The sequence below is a fragment of the Cololabis saira genome, chromosome 10 (genome assembly GCF_033807715.1).
Source record: "Cololabis saira isolate AMF1-May2022 chromosome 10, fColSai1.1, whole genome shotgun sequence".
In the NCBI taxonomy this organism is placed as follows: Eukaryota; Metazoa; Chordata; class Actinopteri; order Beloniformes; family Belonidae; genus Cololabis; species Cololabis saira.
The window spans coordinates 43643493-43660563 of NC_084596.1; the positions used below are offsets into that span (position 1 = coordinate 43643493).

A 17071-nucleotide genomic window follows, 5' to 3' on the forward strand; every position below is an offset into this window, starting at 1 on the left:
ACAGAATTTCCCCATTGTGGGTATGTGTATGCTTATATATATGTATATATATTACATATAGTAATAATGCACATATATATGCCTTAGGTTTTTACCGGCATGGTATCAACCATTAATATGTGTGCAGACAAGGTTTAAAAAAAAAAAAAAAAAAAATTGACAGCCCTAGTTAATGCATAAAGTCAGGATGGCCGAGCGGTCTAAGGCGCTGCGTTCAGGTCGCAGTCTCCTCTGGAGGCGTGGGTTCGAATCCCACTTCTGACAGCAGTCTTTTGGGGTGTTAGCCTAGTGGCTACAGAGGAGGGTCAACACGTTGCAAGGTCCTTAACCCTTACCGCTGCCCGGGCGCCGGGCCATTGCATGGCAGACCACTGCTCCTAGTTTGACTAGAAATGGGTTGAATGCAGAGACAGAATTTTCCCATTGTGGGTATGTGTATGCTTATATATATTAGTAATAATGCACATATATATGCCTTAGGTTTTTACCGGCATGGTATCAACCATTAATATGTGCAGACAAGGTTAAAAAAAAAAAAAAAAAAAAATTGACAGCCCTAGTTAATGCATAAAGTCAGGATGGCCGAGCAGTCTAAGGCGCTGCGTTCAGGTCGCAGTCTCCTCTGGAGGCGTGGGTTCGAATCCCACTTCTGACAGCAGTCTTTTGGGGTGTTAGCCTAGTGGCTACAGAGGAGGGTCAACACTTTGCAAGGTCCTTAACCCTTACCGCTCCCCGGGCGCCGGGCCATTGCATGGCAGACCACTGCTCCTAGTTTGACTAGAAATGGGTTGAATGCAGAGAAAGAATTTCCACATTGTGGGTATGTGTATGCTTATATATGTTAGTAGTAATGCACATATATATGCCTTAGGTTTTTACCGGCATGGTATCAACCATTAATATGTGTGCAAACTCAATTTCTTGGCCATTTCTTGTTAAAATCGTTTCAGACAGTGATGATCTGGCAGTTTTTGAAGTGGTAAAGAAAAAACCCACACATTTTCCTTGCCTCCCCTCCCTCCCCCACTATAGATACACTTCAGGTGGAGCTTTGATAGGATTATTACACACACACACGCACACACACACACACACACACACACACACACACACACACACACACACCCACACACACACAAACGCACACAGCCACTCAGTCATATACATATACCCACACACACACATAGCCAAACACATACAGCCCCTCAGTCATATACATATACACACACAAAAACTCACTGGGTTTTGTATGTGTATATATATATGTAGGTGTATGCGTATGTATGCTTATATATATGTATATATATTACATATAGTAATAATGCACATATATATGCCTTAGGTTTTTACCGGCATGGTATCAACCATTGTTATGTGTGCAGACAAGGTTAAAAAAAAAAAAAAAAAAAATTGACAGCCCTAGTTAATGCATAAAGTCAGGATGGCCGAGCGGTCTAAGGCGCTGCGTTCAGGTCGCAGTCTCCTCTGGAGGCGTGGGTTCGAATCCCACTTCTGACAGCAGTCTTTTGGGGTGTTAGCCTAGTGGCTACAGAGGAGGGTCAACACGTTGCAAGGTCCTTAACCCTTACCGCTCCCCGGGCGCCGGGCCATTGCATGGCAGACCACTGCTCCTAGTTTGACTAGAAATGGGTTGAATGCAGAGACAGAATTTCCCCATTGTGGGTATGTGTATGCTTATATATATGTATATATATTAAATATAGTAATAATGCACATATATATGCCTTAGGTTTTTACCGGCATGGTATCAACCATTAATATGTGTGCAAACTCAATTTCTTGGCCATTTCTTGTTAAAATCGTTTCAGACAGTGATGATCTGGCAGTTTTTGAAGTGGTAAAAAAAAAAACCCACACATTTTCGTTGCCTCCCATCCCTCCCCCACTATAGATACACTTCAGGTGGAGCTTTGATAGGATTATTAAACACACACACACACGCACACACACACACACACACACCCACACACACACACACAAACGCATACAGCCACTCAGTCATATACATATACCCACACACATACACACACATAGCCACACACATACAGCCCCTCAGTCATATACATATACACACACAAAAACTCACTGGGTTTTGTATGTGTATATATATGTATGTGTATGCGTATGTATGCTTATATATATGTATATATATTACATATAGTAATAATGCACATATATATGCCTTAGGTTTTTACCGGCTTGGTATCAACCATTAATATGTGTGCAGACAAGGTTAAAAAAAAAAAAAAAAAAAAATTGACAGCCCTAGTTAATGCATAAAGTCAGGATGGCCGAGCGGTCTAAGGCGCTGCGTTCAGGTCGCAGTCTCCTCTGGAGGCGTGGGTTCGAATCCCACTTCTGACAGCAGTCTTTTGGGGTGTTAGCCTAGTGGCTACAGAGGAGGGTCAACACTTTGCAAGGTCCTTAACCCTTACCGCTCCCCGGGCGCCGGGCCATTGCATGGCAGACCACTGCTCCTAGTTTGACTAGAAATGGGTTGAATGCAGAGAAAGAATTTCCACATTGTGGGTATGTGTATGCTTATATATATTAGTAGTAATGCACATATATATGCCTTAGGTTTTTACCGGCATGGTATCAACCATTAATATGTGTGCAAACTCAATTTCTTGGCCATTTCTTGTTAAAATCTTTTCAGACAGTGATGATCTGGCAGTTTTTGAAGTGGTAAAGAAAAAACCCACACATTTTCGTTGCCTCCCCTCCCTCCCCCACTATAGATACACTTCAGGTGGAGCTTTGATAGGATTATTACACACACACACACACGCACACACACACACACACACACACACACACACACACACACACACACACCCACACACACACAAACGCATACAGCCACTCAGTCATATACATATACCCACACACATACACACGCATAGCCACACACATACAGCCCCTCAGTCATATACATATACACACACAAAAACTCACTGGGTTTTGTATGTGTATATATATATGTATGTGTATGCGTATGTATGCTTATATATATGTATATATATTACATATAGTAATAATGCACATATATATGCCTTAGGTTTTTACCGGCATGGTATCAACCATTAATATGTGTGCAGACAAGGTTAAAAAAAAAAAAAAAAAAAAATTGACAGCCCTAGTTAATGCATAAAGTCAGGATGGCCGAGCGGTCTAAGGCGCTGCGTTCAGGTCGCAGTCTCCTCTGGAGGCGTGGGTTCGAATCCCACTTCTGACAGCAGTCTTTTGGGGTGTTAGCCTAGTGGCTACAGAGGAGGGTCAACACGTTACCGCTCCCCGGGCGCCGGGCCATTGCATGGCAGACCACTGCTCCTAGTTTGACTAGAAATGGGTTGAATGCAGAGACAGAATTTCCCCATTGTGGGTATGTGTATGCTTATATATATGTATATATATTAAATATAGTAATAATGCACATATATATGCCTTAGGTTTTTACCGGCATGGTATCAACCATTAATATGTGTGCAAACTCAATTTCTTGGCCATTTCTTGTTAAAATCGTTTCAGACAGTGATGATCTGACAGTTTTTGAAGTGGTAAAAAAAAAAACCCACACATTTTCGTTGCCTCCCCTCCCTCCCCCACTATAGATACACTTCAGGTGGAGCTTTGATAGGATTATTACACACACACACACGCACACACACACACACCCACACACACAAACGCATACAGCCACTCAGTCATATACATATACCCACACACATACACACACATAGCCACACACATACAGCCCCTCAGTCATATACATATACACACACAAAAACTCACTGGGTTTTGTATGTGTATATATATATGTATGTGTATGCGTATGTATGCTTATATATATGTATATATATTACATATAGTAATAATGCACATATATATGCCTTAGGTTTTTACCGGCATGGTATCAACCATTAATATGTGTGCAGACAAGGTTTAAAAAAAAAAAAAAAAAACAATTGACAGCCCTAGTTAATGCATAAAGTCAGGATGGCCGAGCGGTCTAAGGCGCTGCGTTCAGGCTGGGGAACAATCGGCCAGGTGAAATGGGGGAAGAAGGGGAGAAGGGGGGAGAAGGGGGGAGAAGAAAAGAAAGGGAGAAAGAGAAAGAGGAGGAAAAAAGAGAGAAAAAAGAAAAAAGCATGGCTTTTCCAAGCACATCCTTCTGATAAATACCACTGTTCATTGTCTTTGCATGTTTTTGAAAATACAGGTCGGGATTCGAACCCGTGCATGTGTGAAAGGCTGTGGATTTCAAGAACACGTGACCCCACAGGCTGAAAATGACGTCTCCACAACAACTTGTCCATCCAGGGGGCGCTGAGAATACTTTTTATGCAACTGTTGAATGGAATTGAATCAACAAATGCAATGGATCTAAATGAATCCAAATAGCCAATTTTATCATTTATTGTATTATGTTTTATATGGATCTGTGTCTGCAATAAAGTTGTTAATTAATTATCAATTGCTGATAACATATAATTAAAGAGCTTTGTGTTTAGTTACCTTTTCATGTACCAAGTTGATTGAATGAAATAAACACAATTAAGCAATGTCACATAAGAAGGTGGTGATATAGGGCCAACATAGTAAGTATGGTAATGGAGGGATATATAGTGTTATTATATTCATCCATTAGCCTACAATAATGTCTACATTTAATTTATTAACAATATCATTACACATGTTACATTTGCACATAAACAAAAGACCAACAAGCACATTTGTAGAACGTTTTTTAATTTTTCAGAAGTTGCACACAAAACTGCAATATACAACAATATACATAATAAATAGTAATAATGTAATAGAATAGAAAAGAATAGAATAGAATAGTAGACTTTATTGATCTCCCAGAGGAGAAATTCAGTCGTGCAGCAGCCAAAACACACACACACTTTATACAAAAGATTTAAAATAGAAATAACCATAAATGGTTAAATAATAAAAAAGAGCAATATAAAAAGTAGAAATAAAAAGTAGAAAAAGACTATCTACAAGAGAGAAAAAAAGTAGTAAACACCAAATAAACTATAATATAATAATATTTACAAAATATATACAAAAATATATATACAAAAATATACATTTACAAAGGCTTAGGCTGCTTGGAAAATTTGGTTTTCATTTCTTCCTTCCATTGCTCCTTTGTTTGGGGTTCAGTGAGTGGGCAATAGACCCTGCCGCGCCACTGGCTGTGCCCTGTTTCTTGATTTCTAAACTGTCCACACTTTTTGCAGGTATTTGCCTCTACAGTCCTTTGGTATGGGCGTTTTTTGTAAGAGGGTGCTGTGGCAGGTGGTGGAGTTGTCAGGACCATGGGTTGTGGGGTCGTGCCTGGTGGAGCTGTGAGCACAAACCGATAAACTGAGGGAGTTTGGGGAGGAGGAATGGGAGGGGCTGAGAAAGCAGGGCCTGGGCGGCCTGGAGGAGCTGCAAACAGCTGCCTTGTTGCATGGCCTTTAGGCTGGATGGCCCGTGGTGCCTGCTGCCTTGTTTTTGCCTGGCCTACTGTGCTCTCTGGTAGGTGGTACTGATGCTCCTGATGGGCTGGGAGGGGTTCTGCCCGCAGCTGTCTTGCAGCAAGAAGAGGCTCTTCAGCAACAGATATGGCTGGTGGGACCGTGGTGCCTTGTAGCAGCACAGACAGCTCCTGTCCCTTACTCCTGCTGTGGAACCAGCTGATTAGAGTACTCTGGTTCACCTCTACAAGCTGGATCTGAGTGTCATGCATCACCCTAGCATTGCCCACCACGCGCTGTCGGATATGCCTGTACGCCTGCAAAACTTGTGACCAAGATGACTCAGCTTCAGGCCTTTTCTTCTTCTTCTTTGGGGAAGGGAAGAGAGTGCAGAGCCTGATGAAGATGCACTCCACCAGACGACAACAATTTGGCCACTGAGCAGGCGCACTAGACGCACCAAGGAAGCAGCGTGTGGTGCTCTCCACTCCTGGTGTCGCTGAGGGCTTTTTTGGCGTCCTGAAACGTCCACTCAAGAGTCGCTCCTGATGCCTCGCTGCATACACCACCCGGGACTTGTCTCTGCTGTCCAGACTTTCCCACAGGTGTATGATGGTGTCTGCCTGCTTGTTGGTCAGACAGAGAGAGGTCTCATTCCGCAGCTCTACCAGGTACTCTGCCAGCCTGTCAACGTGCTGGTATCCTGGCACATTGTGGTCATCAACGGCCTGCAGAAATAGTTACAAAATATAGATTAATATTAAACATTACACAGAAAATATCAGTGAAATAACATAAAACTTTTAAGGAATTCAATTAATGATGATCCCTGACATTGAGGTTATTTTAATAAAATAAATTCTGTATGCAAAGTCATACAGAATGCATGACTGTGTCATAAAAGCATCACTTACCATATCCTCATCCTCAGACAGACGAACATGCTGAGGGTTGCTGGATGCCAAGCTGGAGCTAGTTGCCTGGGTGGATGTGGCAGGAGCTTGATGTGCCAGGGGTGTGCCAGGTACTGTTGGTGGTGCCAGGGGTGTGCCAGGTACTGTTGGTGGTGCCAGGGGTGTGCCAGGTACTGTTGGTGGTGCCAGGGGTGTGCCAGGTACTGTTGGTGGTGCCAGGGGTGTGCCAGGTACTGCCAGAGGTGTGCCAGGTACTGCCAGGGGGAGGCTGGGTGCTGGTGTTGGTGGTGCCAGGGAGAGCGACGTGGGTCCAGGGCTGCCTGGTGACAAGGAGCTGCTGCGCCCGCGAGTAGCAGGAGAAACTGGATCCTCTCTCAACTCCAAGTCTGGCACTGTGGGGTCCTCTGCCATGTCTGCAACGCCCTCATCTTCCTCCAGCGCCTCCACATCATGTTCCTCAACTAACTGGCCAGTCTCCATTGAGTCAGGGTTCATATCCTGCAGAGCCTTGCCAGTCTGCCGGAACAGATACTGAACCCCTATGAGCTCACCTGAAAGTAGAAATACGATGAGTTGGGCACAATAAAGGGAAATTCCTTAAGCAGTTCAATGAAATAAAATTCCCCGGCAAGACAGATGCAGTATTTGAGTATTTCATAGTAATATTAATGTCATGCATGTCAAATGTAATATAATGACTGCACAATGGACACAGTTCAAGTAATAAGTTCACAATAAATACTGAAAACTCTTCATTAAATTAACATTAAATGTTTTACAGCATTCTTACCAGTGTAAGGGGCGGGAGGAGTAAACTCCTGTACCACCTTTCTGCCAAACAGCCGTTGGTAGTTTCTGTTGACACAGTGCACCAGGTCACTGGAGTAGCACCTCAGCGCAGATGGCTCTTTGGAGAGTGCAGCAACACGACGGTCCTGGTTCCATCTGTGAAGCCCTTCCAGCAGGTAAGCCTGAAAATTCAGGCTGTTGGCACTGGTCCCTGAATGTACATTGAAATATCATAAATGACACATCATCGATTACGATGTGGGACACTTTTAAGCTACGAAAAATATAACACTTGTCAGACACAAACCTGGAATGAAGCGAGCTAAATGCAGATGGAACGACTCCAAGGATGTGGAGCCTCTCGCACACCTGAACACTGGGAGCCGCACACCTCCTTTTGATAGCTCGCCTGTCTTGGTGTAGAGCTGTACACCGGTTGGGTCCTGGATGCACTTGACGTGTTTTTTTTGAACTCGCCAAATGTGCTCCATTCGCTCCGAGTCGAACAACGGTACGCCCGTAGAGTCGTTTCCTTGTTGACTCGAGAGCGATTGCAACAGCTCCTCCAACAGTTTTACTGTGGTTTCCTCTCCCCTTGTCCTCCGCCGGCAGTGAAGTGCCAACTCGTTCTTGTGGATATGCCTAGACCAACAGACAGAATAAATAAGTATAAGACACAGTACCATTGCGATAAAACCAGTGTTTGTGTATATGTAATATACCTGTCCACATTGTCAGTAGGGATGTCTTGTGATTGAAGCTGCTGTTTCTTGGCCAGCCGCAGCAGTGCCAAATCAGTTGCATCCCACTCAAAAATGCATGCAGAGAGGCGTTGCATGAAGAGTGGGTACAACTGATGGGCATCGGTGCTGCATCCGATGGCCATTCGCCGCATAAAATGCCAGATGTCAAGTCTGACGATGAGCCTCGCCCAACCACTGAACCTCGCCTTCAGTTTTGTGGAGTCAGCCTTCGCAGCACAGCACCCACAGTCCACATACAGCACAAGAGGAGGATCCACACCAGCCTGCTGGTACCTACACATGGAATGTTGCTTTAAGCAAAATCTGGTATACCAATCATTAAGGTTTTTTATCAACTAAATAATAACTTAAATTAACATACCTCTTTACCAGACCATTAGCCATCTGGTCCAATCCGGCTCCTTCCTGAGCAGTGAGAACACTGATGAGAATCTCACCAAACTCATTGCCCACAGACGACATCCAGAGAGCAGTTCCCTTGGCAGTACCAGCTAACTTCTTGGTGATCTGAAACACACAAAATGTATGCACCTTTAATAAGGACAAACTGTATTTTCATACAATAATTGAGACCATAGGAATTAATATTATAATAGTGTTAAAGCAGGAGTAAGTGATATGTGGTATTACTTGTATCAGCCTAATCATTAACAGTTAATTTTAGTAACCTGGTTTAAAGAACCTAAAATTAGTTTAACCTTTTTTGTGGAGTCAAACTTCAGGATGGTTCCATAGGTTGACGTTATATGGGCCTGAATGTCCGTCAGTCTGGTCAGGATGTCTTGGGTGTAAACGGACAACAGCCACTTGCAGCTGGGCACCACACCAGGCTCCGGAGGTTCTGGAAACAGGTGTGGCACCAGTGCAGGCATCTGGAGGAAGGCCGTGCATTCCGTGGTGTACCTCGCCACTCGCTGCAACCATTCCTCTGAGTGGCTCTCCTTTAGTTGTTTGAGGACCCGTGTGGGGCTGTTCCCTAAGCCCCTCTCCCGCAGAAGCCGGATCACTCGAACGTCACAAGCGAATCTTGGTCAAAAAAATATAGGTAAAAATGTAACACGTAATTTTTCACAGCATTTTTCACAGCATAAGAGGAGAAACACTACTTACTTTTGGGTCAGGATAACCCGGAACTCAAGCCTGTGAGCCAAATTGAGCTGTTGCAATAAGGTCTGGCTCCAGGAGACATAGGTGGTCTTGCATCTGGAGCAGCCCAGATCCTCTCCCACAATGAAGTACACCCGGTCGATGTCCAGGACCTGACGTGCCCTCTTGTGCAGGCCCGCACCTGATACATAAACAGACAGAAAGACAAACAGAAACACAAGTACGAGCCCGTACACACACACACACACACACACACACACACACACACACACACACACACACACACACACACACACACACACACACACACAGACAGACAATTATTTGTCTTTTCAGAAGTTTTAGGTGTTCACAGCACATCAGAGAAACACATTACAAAAACAGTAATTTCACAGTAACAAAAAAAAGCTTTACCTTTGAGCTGTCTCTGCCCACACGCTGGGTTGGTGCAGACGAACTTCACCTTCCAGAGCCTGTATGGCATCCACAGCAGAAGATCGTGCGTGAAGTAGCGGGCAGGAGTCGGAGGCTGGTGGGAGATGTTGGCCGGTGGTGGGGGATGATACCACAGCTGCAGGTTGTCCTTCAGGTCTGTGGTACCTGGTCGACACAGTGCTGCCAACAGCCACTTCCTGTCTTCTGGCGGGATGTTTTCTGCCCACAGACGCGGAAGTGACACAGGAGGATCCATAGCCACTACAGGCACTGGAGCAGCTGTGGCCTGTTCTACTGTAAAAGCCTGGGTAGAAGAAGCTGGAGCTTGTTGCATCCTCTCACGAGCAACAAGACTCTGCCCTGGTGGTTCCTGGCTTGAAGGTGAGGCTCGCACTGTGGGGTCAGGGGTGATGGACTGCTGGTGCACCACAGGCCCCTGGTGTTTAGCCTATAGGTAGATACAACACTTGGCAGTTAGTGGAGATAATCCATCTATTTGAGTGCCTAATTCATGTGACCGTGTTTTTAGTGACAGGGGTAACATTGGGGAAAGATTGGGTGGAGAAGATGCACTGTCTTTTAAGCATTATGGTTACAAAGCTCACATCAGTCTATGTGACATCCAAGCAGCAAATTAGACAATACAATTTCTTACCGGGCTTGATTTTCTGGCCAGACTTATATTTGGCTTGGCAGCGGAGCAATGAGCACCACCAAATCTTGGCTTGGCAAACTGTAAGTTAAAGCAAAGGGCCATGGTATGATTAGTTCCTAATGTCAGGGAGTGAAGAGTGAAATATGTATTGTCAATACTTGTATAATTAATTACCATTGACAAACTCAGTGGTGGCCTACGTATTGCTGAGCCATCACCAGCCATCTGCGGCAGGGTGGAGACAGAGGCTGCGGTAACTGCAGTGTGCAGGGCCGTGGAGCCAGACGCTGCTGCTGCTACCGCTGTCTGCTGCTGTGCAGTTGTGTTAGAGCTTAGAACTGCTGTGTGAAGCTCAGAAGAGCCTTGACTGGCACTGGCAGCTCCAGCCTGTTGCACTGCAGTGTGAGAGCCTTGACCAACTGCAGCCATACTCTGTTGTCCCTAACAATAAAACATCAATTAATGTGTGTACTGGGATGAACCAACAAACAAACAAAATGCACAGGCACAAGTTGTGAGAGGATTAGGTTAAATGCCATGTTCATTATTACTGTAGCTACTTGGCTATTGTTTCTCATTATGTACATTGGCATACTGCATGTGCTGCCCCCTTGCCCCCAAAGTAGTTTTTCCTGTTTAGAACCACATTTTCTATGACCCTGCACTGTGACCACCCCCCCCAAACACACACAATCACACACACACACACAATCACACACACACACACACACACACACACACACACACACACACACACACACACACACACACACACACACACACACACACACACACACACACACACACACACACACACACACAGTTTTCAATTTCACACAGTTTTCAATTTAAATTACCTGGTAGGAGTGAAATCCACAGAAGCATTGCAGAGACTTGGGTTGGAATAAAGTTTTTTGTCTCGGTCGAGTCAATGGGCATTTGTCTATCTGTGAATATAAATTATATGTTGAGGTTTGAAGTGGTTAAGTCAATGTCTTTACAGTCATCACACACATTATTAGCTTTTTAAAATGTAACTGTATGAGCAGTGTAGTGGCTATTTGTCCTCCAGGTGAATTATAACAAAATAAATAAATAAATCAAAATATTCAACTCAAAGTATCAAACTATAATAATCAAACGGCCACTGAGACACATAGGGAGTGGATTTACACAGGATACAGAAAGTCCATTGTCCAGGCAAAAATCAAGTTTCCAATGGTTTATTTTCCTGGCAAACAAACGAGCAAAGATCTCTGACGCCTCTCTTGCCCTGGTAAAAAACCATCTGCCCTCCCAGGTGCCTGGCTCACCTGTGTCTGCCAACCCATATATATAATCTCACCTGGTGCGCTCCAGCTACCCAGTACTTTCAAAATAAAACATGGTTAAGTAACAAAATAAACTTAATCAATACTAAATATCATTAACAAATTAAAAGTGTATTCCCAAAACTAGACCACAAAAACTAACTAAATAATAAATGAATTAAATAACTACAAAGTGACAAATAGCTCCTACAAGCAGTAAATAATAGACATACCTTCTGATAAAGATCATGCCACTTCTTCTGCCTTGGTGCTGGCCGGTTTCCTGCATTTCCTGGCCATGTCCCAGTAGAAGCAAAACTTCTCAAACGGGACATCCATTCACTGTCAGCCATACCTTTATGGGACTTTGAAGCCATGTCTGTGAAAAATGTTTGTTTTAACATGAAAAGCATGAGCAAAAAGAATGCTCATCTCAAAAAGGTTACAGCGTGCTAGGGGGGCGTGGCGCTGGTCATTCATGCAGAGTAATGTAAATAAACCGCAAAACAAAAGCAACATTGATCGCATAAAATATTGGAAACAAACCATAATAATAAATAATCAATAACAAAAAGAACCCATACTCTGTCTAGTATATAAGACTAACCCACAAATTCAAAGAAAACAAATCCCTGTTCCGTTTTATCGAGAAATCCGAATCCGAATATGAGCAAATTCGGGTTATTCAAAGGGTTTATTGGTGTCTACATACCGTGCAAATTCTTGATTGCCAATTTTATTTGCCAATATTTGGATTTTAAAAGGATTAGGCTATTGATCGCATGTAAACACATATAACAACGTAATGTAATGTAATGACAACTTGTAAAAACTTTATTTTAGCCAATTCCAAACGAAAATCCCACCATATAACCTACCTCTGCTCTTTATCCAGCGATCGATGAGATAATAAAATTTTCCGAAGAAAAATACGCTTTCGGGGTCTGGCTCGGTTAATTACGGGTGTATAACGCTCGACGCCGTCGCCATTTCCACTCTGTTCTTCAACCCTGATTGGTCAAATGTTCCCGGGGGAGAAGCATTTTGATTGGTCAGAATTATCAACATTTTTTCAACTTTCCAGCCATCTCATTGGTCATTGATCAACATTGTGTCAACATTCCAGCCGTTTCATTGGTCATTGGTCAACATTATATCAACATTCCAGCCTTCTCATTGGTCAATTATCAACATTCTAGCCGGCCGATCCGAAGGCTCCTGGCGTTCAGGTCGCAGTCTCCTCTGGAGGCGTGGGTTCGAATCCCACTTCTGACAGCAGTCTTTTGGGGTGTTAGCCTAGTGGCTACAGAAAAGGGTCAACACGTTGCAAGGTCCTTATCGCTTATCGCTCCCCGGGCGCCGGACCATTGCATGGCAGACCACTGCTCCTAGTTTGACTAGAAATGGGTTGAATGCAGAGACAGAATTTCCCCATTGTGGGTATGTGTATGCTTATATATATTAGTAATAATGCACATATATATGCCTTAGGTTTTTACCGGCATGGTATCAACCATTAATATGTGTGCAAACTCAATTTCTTGGCCATTTCTTGTTAAAATCGTTTCAGACAGTGATGATCTTGCAGTTTTTGAAGTGGTAAAAAAAAAAACCCACACATTTTCGTTGCCTCCCCTCCCTCCCCCACTATAGATACACTTCAGGTGGAGCTTTGATAGGATTATTACACACACACACACGCACACACACACACACACCCACACACACAAACGCATACAGCCACTCAGTCATATACATATACCCACACACATACACACACATAGCCACACACATACAGCCCCTCAGTCATATACATATACACACACAAAAACTCACTGGGTTTTGTATGTGTATGCGTATGTATGCTTATATATATGTATATTACATATAGTAATAATGCACATATATATGCCTTAGGTTTTTACCGGCATGGTATCAACCATTAATATGTGTGCAGACAAGGTAGAAAAAAAAAAAAAATTGACAGCCCTAGTTAATGCATAAAGTCAGGATGGCCGAGCGGTCTAAGGCGCTGCGTTCAGGTTGCAGTCTCCTCTGGAGGCGTGGGTTCGAATCCCACTTCTGACAGCAGTCTTTTGGGGTGTTAGCCTAGTGGCTACAGAGGAGGGTCAACACTTTGCAAGGTCCTTAACCCTTACCGCTCCCCGGGCGCCGGGCCATTGCATGGCAGAACACTGCTCCTAGTTTGACTAGAAATGGGTTGAATGCAGAGAAAGAATTTCCCCATTGTGGGTATGTGTATGCTTATATATATTAGTAATAATGCACATATATATGCCTTAGGTTTTTACCGGCATGGTATCAACAATTAATATGTGTGCAAACTCAATTTCTTGGCCATTTCTTGTTAAAATCGTTTCAGACAGTGATGATCTGGCAGTTTTTGAAGTGGTAAAAAAAAAACCCCACACATTTTCGTTGCCTCCCCTCCCTCCCCCACTATAGATACACTTCAGGTGGAGCTTTGATAGGATTATTACACACACACACACGCACACACACACACACACACACACACACACACACACACACACCCACACACACACACAAACGCATACAGCCACTCAGTCATATACATATACCCACACACATACACAAACATAGCCACACACATACAGCCCCTCAGTCATATACATATACACACACAAAAACTCACTGGGTTTTGTATGTGTATGCGTATGTATGCTTATATATATGTATATATATTACATATAGTAATAATGCACATATATATGCCTTAGGTTTTTACCGGCATGGTATCAACCATTAATATGTGTGCAGACGAGGTTAAAAAAAAAAAAAAAAAAAAAAAAAAATTGACAGCCCTAGTTAATGCATAAAGTCAGGATGGCCGAGCGGTCTAAGGCGCTGCGTTCAGTTCGCAGTCTCCTCTGGAGGCATTGGTTTGAATCCCACTTCTGACAGCAGTCTTTTGGGGTGTTAGCCTAGTGGCTACAGAGGAGGGTCAACACGTTGCAAGGTCCTTAACCCTTACCGCTCCCCGGGCGCCGGGCCATTGCATGGCAGACCACTGCTCCTAGTTTGACTAGAAATGGGTTGAATGCAGAGACAGAATTTCCCCATTGTGGGTATGTGTATGCTTATATATATTAGTAATGATGCACATATATATGCCTTAGGTTTTTACCGGCATGGTATCAACCATTAATATGTGTGCAAACTCAATTTCTTGGCCATTTCTTGTTAAAATCGTTTCAGACAGTGATGATCTGGCAGTTTTTGAAGTGGTAAAAAAAAAAACCCACACATTTTCGTTGCCTCCCCTCCCTCCCCCACTATAGATACACTTCAGGTGGAGCTTTGATAGGATTATTACACACACACACACGCACACACACACACACACACACACACACACACACACACACACACACACACACACACACACACACACACACACACACACACACACACACACACACACACACACACACACACACCCACACACACAAACGCATACAGCCACTCAGTCATATACATATACCCACACACATACACACACATAGCCACACACATACAGCCCCTCAGTCATATACATATACACACACAAAAACTCACTGGGTTTTGTATGTGTATATATATATGTATGTGTATGCGTATGTATGCTTATATATATGTATATATATTAAATATAGTAATAATGCACATATATATGCCTTAGGTTTTTACCGGCATGGTATCAACCATTAATATGTGTGCAGACAAGGTAAAAAAAAAAAAAAAAAAAAAAAAATTGACAGCCCTAGTTAATGCATAAAGTCAGGATGGCCGAGCGGTCTAAGGCGCTGAGTTCAGGTCGCAGTCTCCTCTGGAGGCGTGGGTTCGAATCCCACTTCTGACAGTAGTTTTTTGGGGTGGTAGCCTAGTGGCTACAGAGGAGGGTCAACACTTTGCAAGGTCCTTAACCCTTACCGCTCCCCGGGCGCCGGGCCATTGCATGGCAGACCACTGCTCCTAGTTTGACTAGAAATGGTTTGAATGCAGAGAAAGAATTTCCGCATTGCTAAGAGAACATTTCATTTTATTTCATATATATGCTTTAGGTTTGAGCCAACTTGGTATTAACCATTAATATATATGCAGACTCAATTTCTTTCTACTTCTTTCGTGTGTTATAGATAGATATTAGGGCCTGAAGACATGTGCGAGCTGTGCTGGAATGATAAACGAACCACTTGGACAAAGCAGGTCACTCATCACTTAAATTGAGCCACGTGGATGTTCTTCTGGGACATACTGGATTGTTAATTTAGTCATAATTCCTTTAACCCTTTATAGGGCGAGTTACCATATACGGTAATTTCCGTGGACATGAAAAACTACTTTCCCCAAACTTCTCAGTGAGGTCTTGAAGTCATGTGAGTTAATCCTGCCAATCAGCACAGATCATGCTTTGTCACAGACAGTGTCATCATGGCATCTGACCAATCAGTAGAGCCCTGGAGAAGCGGGAACTTCATTGATTTTCAAGAAGGGGAAAATTCACATTTTTGCTCCTACCTTAAAGGGCTATATTATGGTGGGCTATATTAACCCTAAAGGGTTAATATAGCCCACCACTAGGTTTATCGTGTGTTTGACTGATTTAAAGGGTATGAGTGTGATATCATTGTTTGTTGATGTTCATTTTGCTTAATAAATATATTGGTGTTACTGTTCAGACTCTTGTTTTGTTAAATTGCACTGTCATGCAATAGATTTGAGTTACTCGCTGAGTTTGTTGTCTGCAACTTAAAGTGCTCCTTAAAATGTCACTTTATCTCAACAATTATGATCTACGGATAAATCAGACTTAACTAAACGGCTAAGATTGAATCATTGTGTCAGCTCCTCTTCAAATGCATGAATAGATCTTTGTTTATTACAGTGAACAAAATAAATTTGCTGGATACGCTTACTTGGAAAAATGGTTTTCACATGAGCTTTACTGAATCTGCAGAGTTAATGTTTACATTTCCAGTTTGTACAAAAACATAATAATTAATATTATTACATAAACATGTAATATTATGTTAACATACTAGACCAGACTACTGCTGGCATATTGACACTTTAAATATTAAGTGTAAATCAACTCCAGGCCGCTCTTGTAGCTGAATTTGCTCCCATTTCAGATTAAAAACCATAGATGGTAAAAACATGCCAGGCTGACAGTAGGATGATGGAAACAACACTGCTGCAACTGTGCAGATCTTTCACCTTTGACCTGCTGCTTCTCTGTGTGGCCAGTAGGGGCAGTTGCTGACTTTGATCAATATTCATTGAAAGATTTTTCTACAAGTTTGTTAATCTGTTGTTGCTTCCATGGTCTTAATCACTGTGGATTACAATCTAACTACAACAAAAAGTTCTTACATCTAGTTTTACAAGTGTATTTGTAATGACAGGGAAGAACATGAAATAGGTTTATAGTGGGTGTGTGAATGATCAATAATCAGTATTATTGGCAGTAATAGAAGGCCCCAAAATCTAATTTTGCTTAGGGCCCCATGGAGCCTTGAGCCGGCCCTGGATGGGATCGATGTGTGACGACTACATCTCTGCTCGCCAAATGTTCCTT

General features: G+C 43.0%; 7 non-coding genes across 7 annotated transcripts; all 7 read left to right on the forward strand.

Annotated features, from left to right (window-relative positions):
* Nucleotides 1-181: 181 nt before the first annotated feature.
* Nucleotides 182-264, forward strand: trnal-cag (transfer RNA leucine (anticodon CAG)). The gene has a single exon. It is a non-coding gene; the product is annotated as a tRNA-Leu (tRNA).
* Nucleotides 265-572: 308 nt separating this feature from the next.
* trnal-cag (transfer RNA leucine (anticodon CAG)) lies at nucleotides 573-655 on the forward strand. Its single transcript has one exon. It is a non-coding gene; the product is annotated as a tRNA-Leu (tRNA).
* Nucleotides 656-1435: 780 nt separating this feature from the next.
* On the forward strand, nucleotides 1436-1518 carry trnal-cag (transfer RNA leucine (anticodon CAG)). Its single transcript has one exon. It is a non-coding gene; the product is annotated as a tRNA-Leu (tRNA).
* Nucleotides 1519-2302: 784 nt separating this feature from the next.
* On the forward strand, nucleotides 2303-2385 carry trnal-cag (transfer RNA leucine (anticodon CAG)). Its single transcript has one exon. It is a non-coding gene; the product is annotated as a tRNA-Leu (tRNA).
* A 791-nt stretch (nucleotides 2386-3176) lies between these two features.
* On the forward strand, nucleotides 3177-3259 carry trnal-cag (transfer RNA leucine (anticodon CAG)). Its single transcript has one exon. It is a non-coding gene; the product is annotated as a tRNA-Leu (tRNA).
* Nucleotides 3260-13474: 10215 nt separating this feature from the next.
* Nucleotides 13475-13557, forward strand: trnal-cag (transfer RNA leucine (anticodon CAG)). The gene has a single exon. It is a non-coding gene; the product is annotated as a tRNA-Leu (tRNA).
* A 1712-nt stretch (nucleotides 13558-15269) lies between these two features.
* Nucleotides 15270-15352, forward strand: trnal-cag (transfer RNA leucine (anticodon CAG)). The gene has a single exon. It is a non-coding gene; the product is annotated as a tRNA-Leu (tRNA).
* Nucleotides 15353-17071: the final 1719 nt, after the last annotated feature.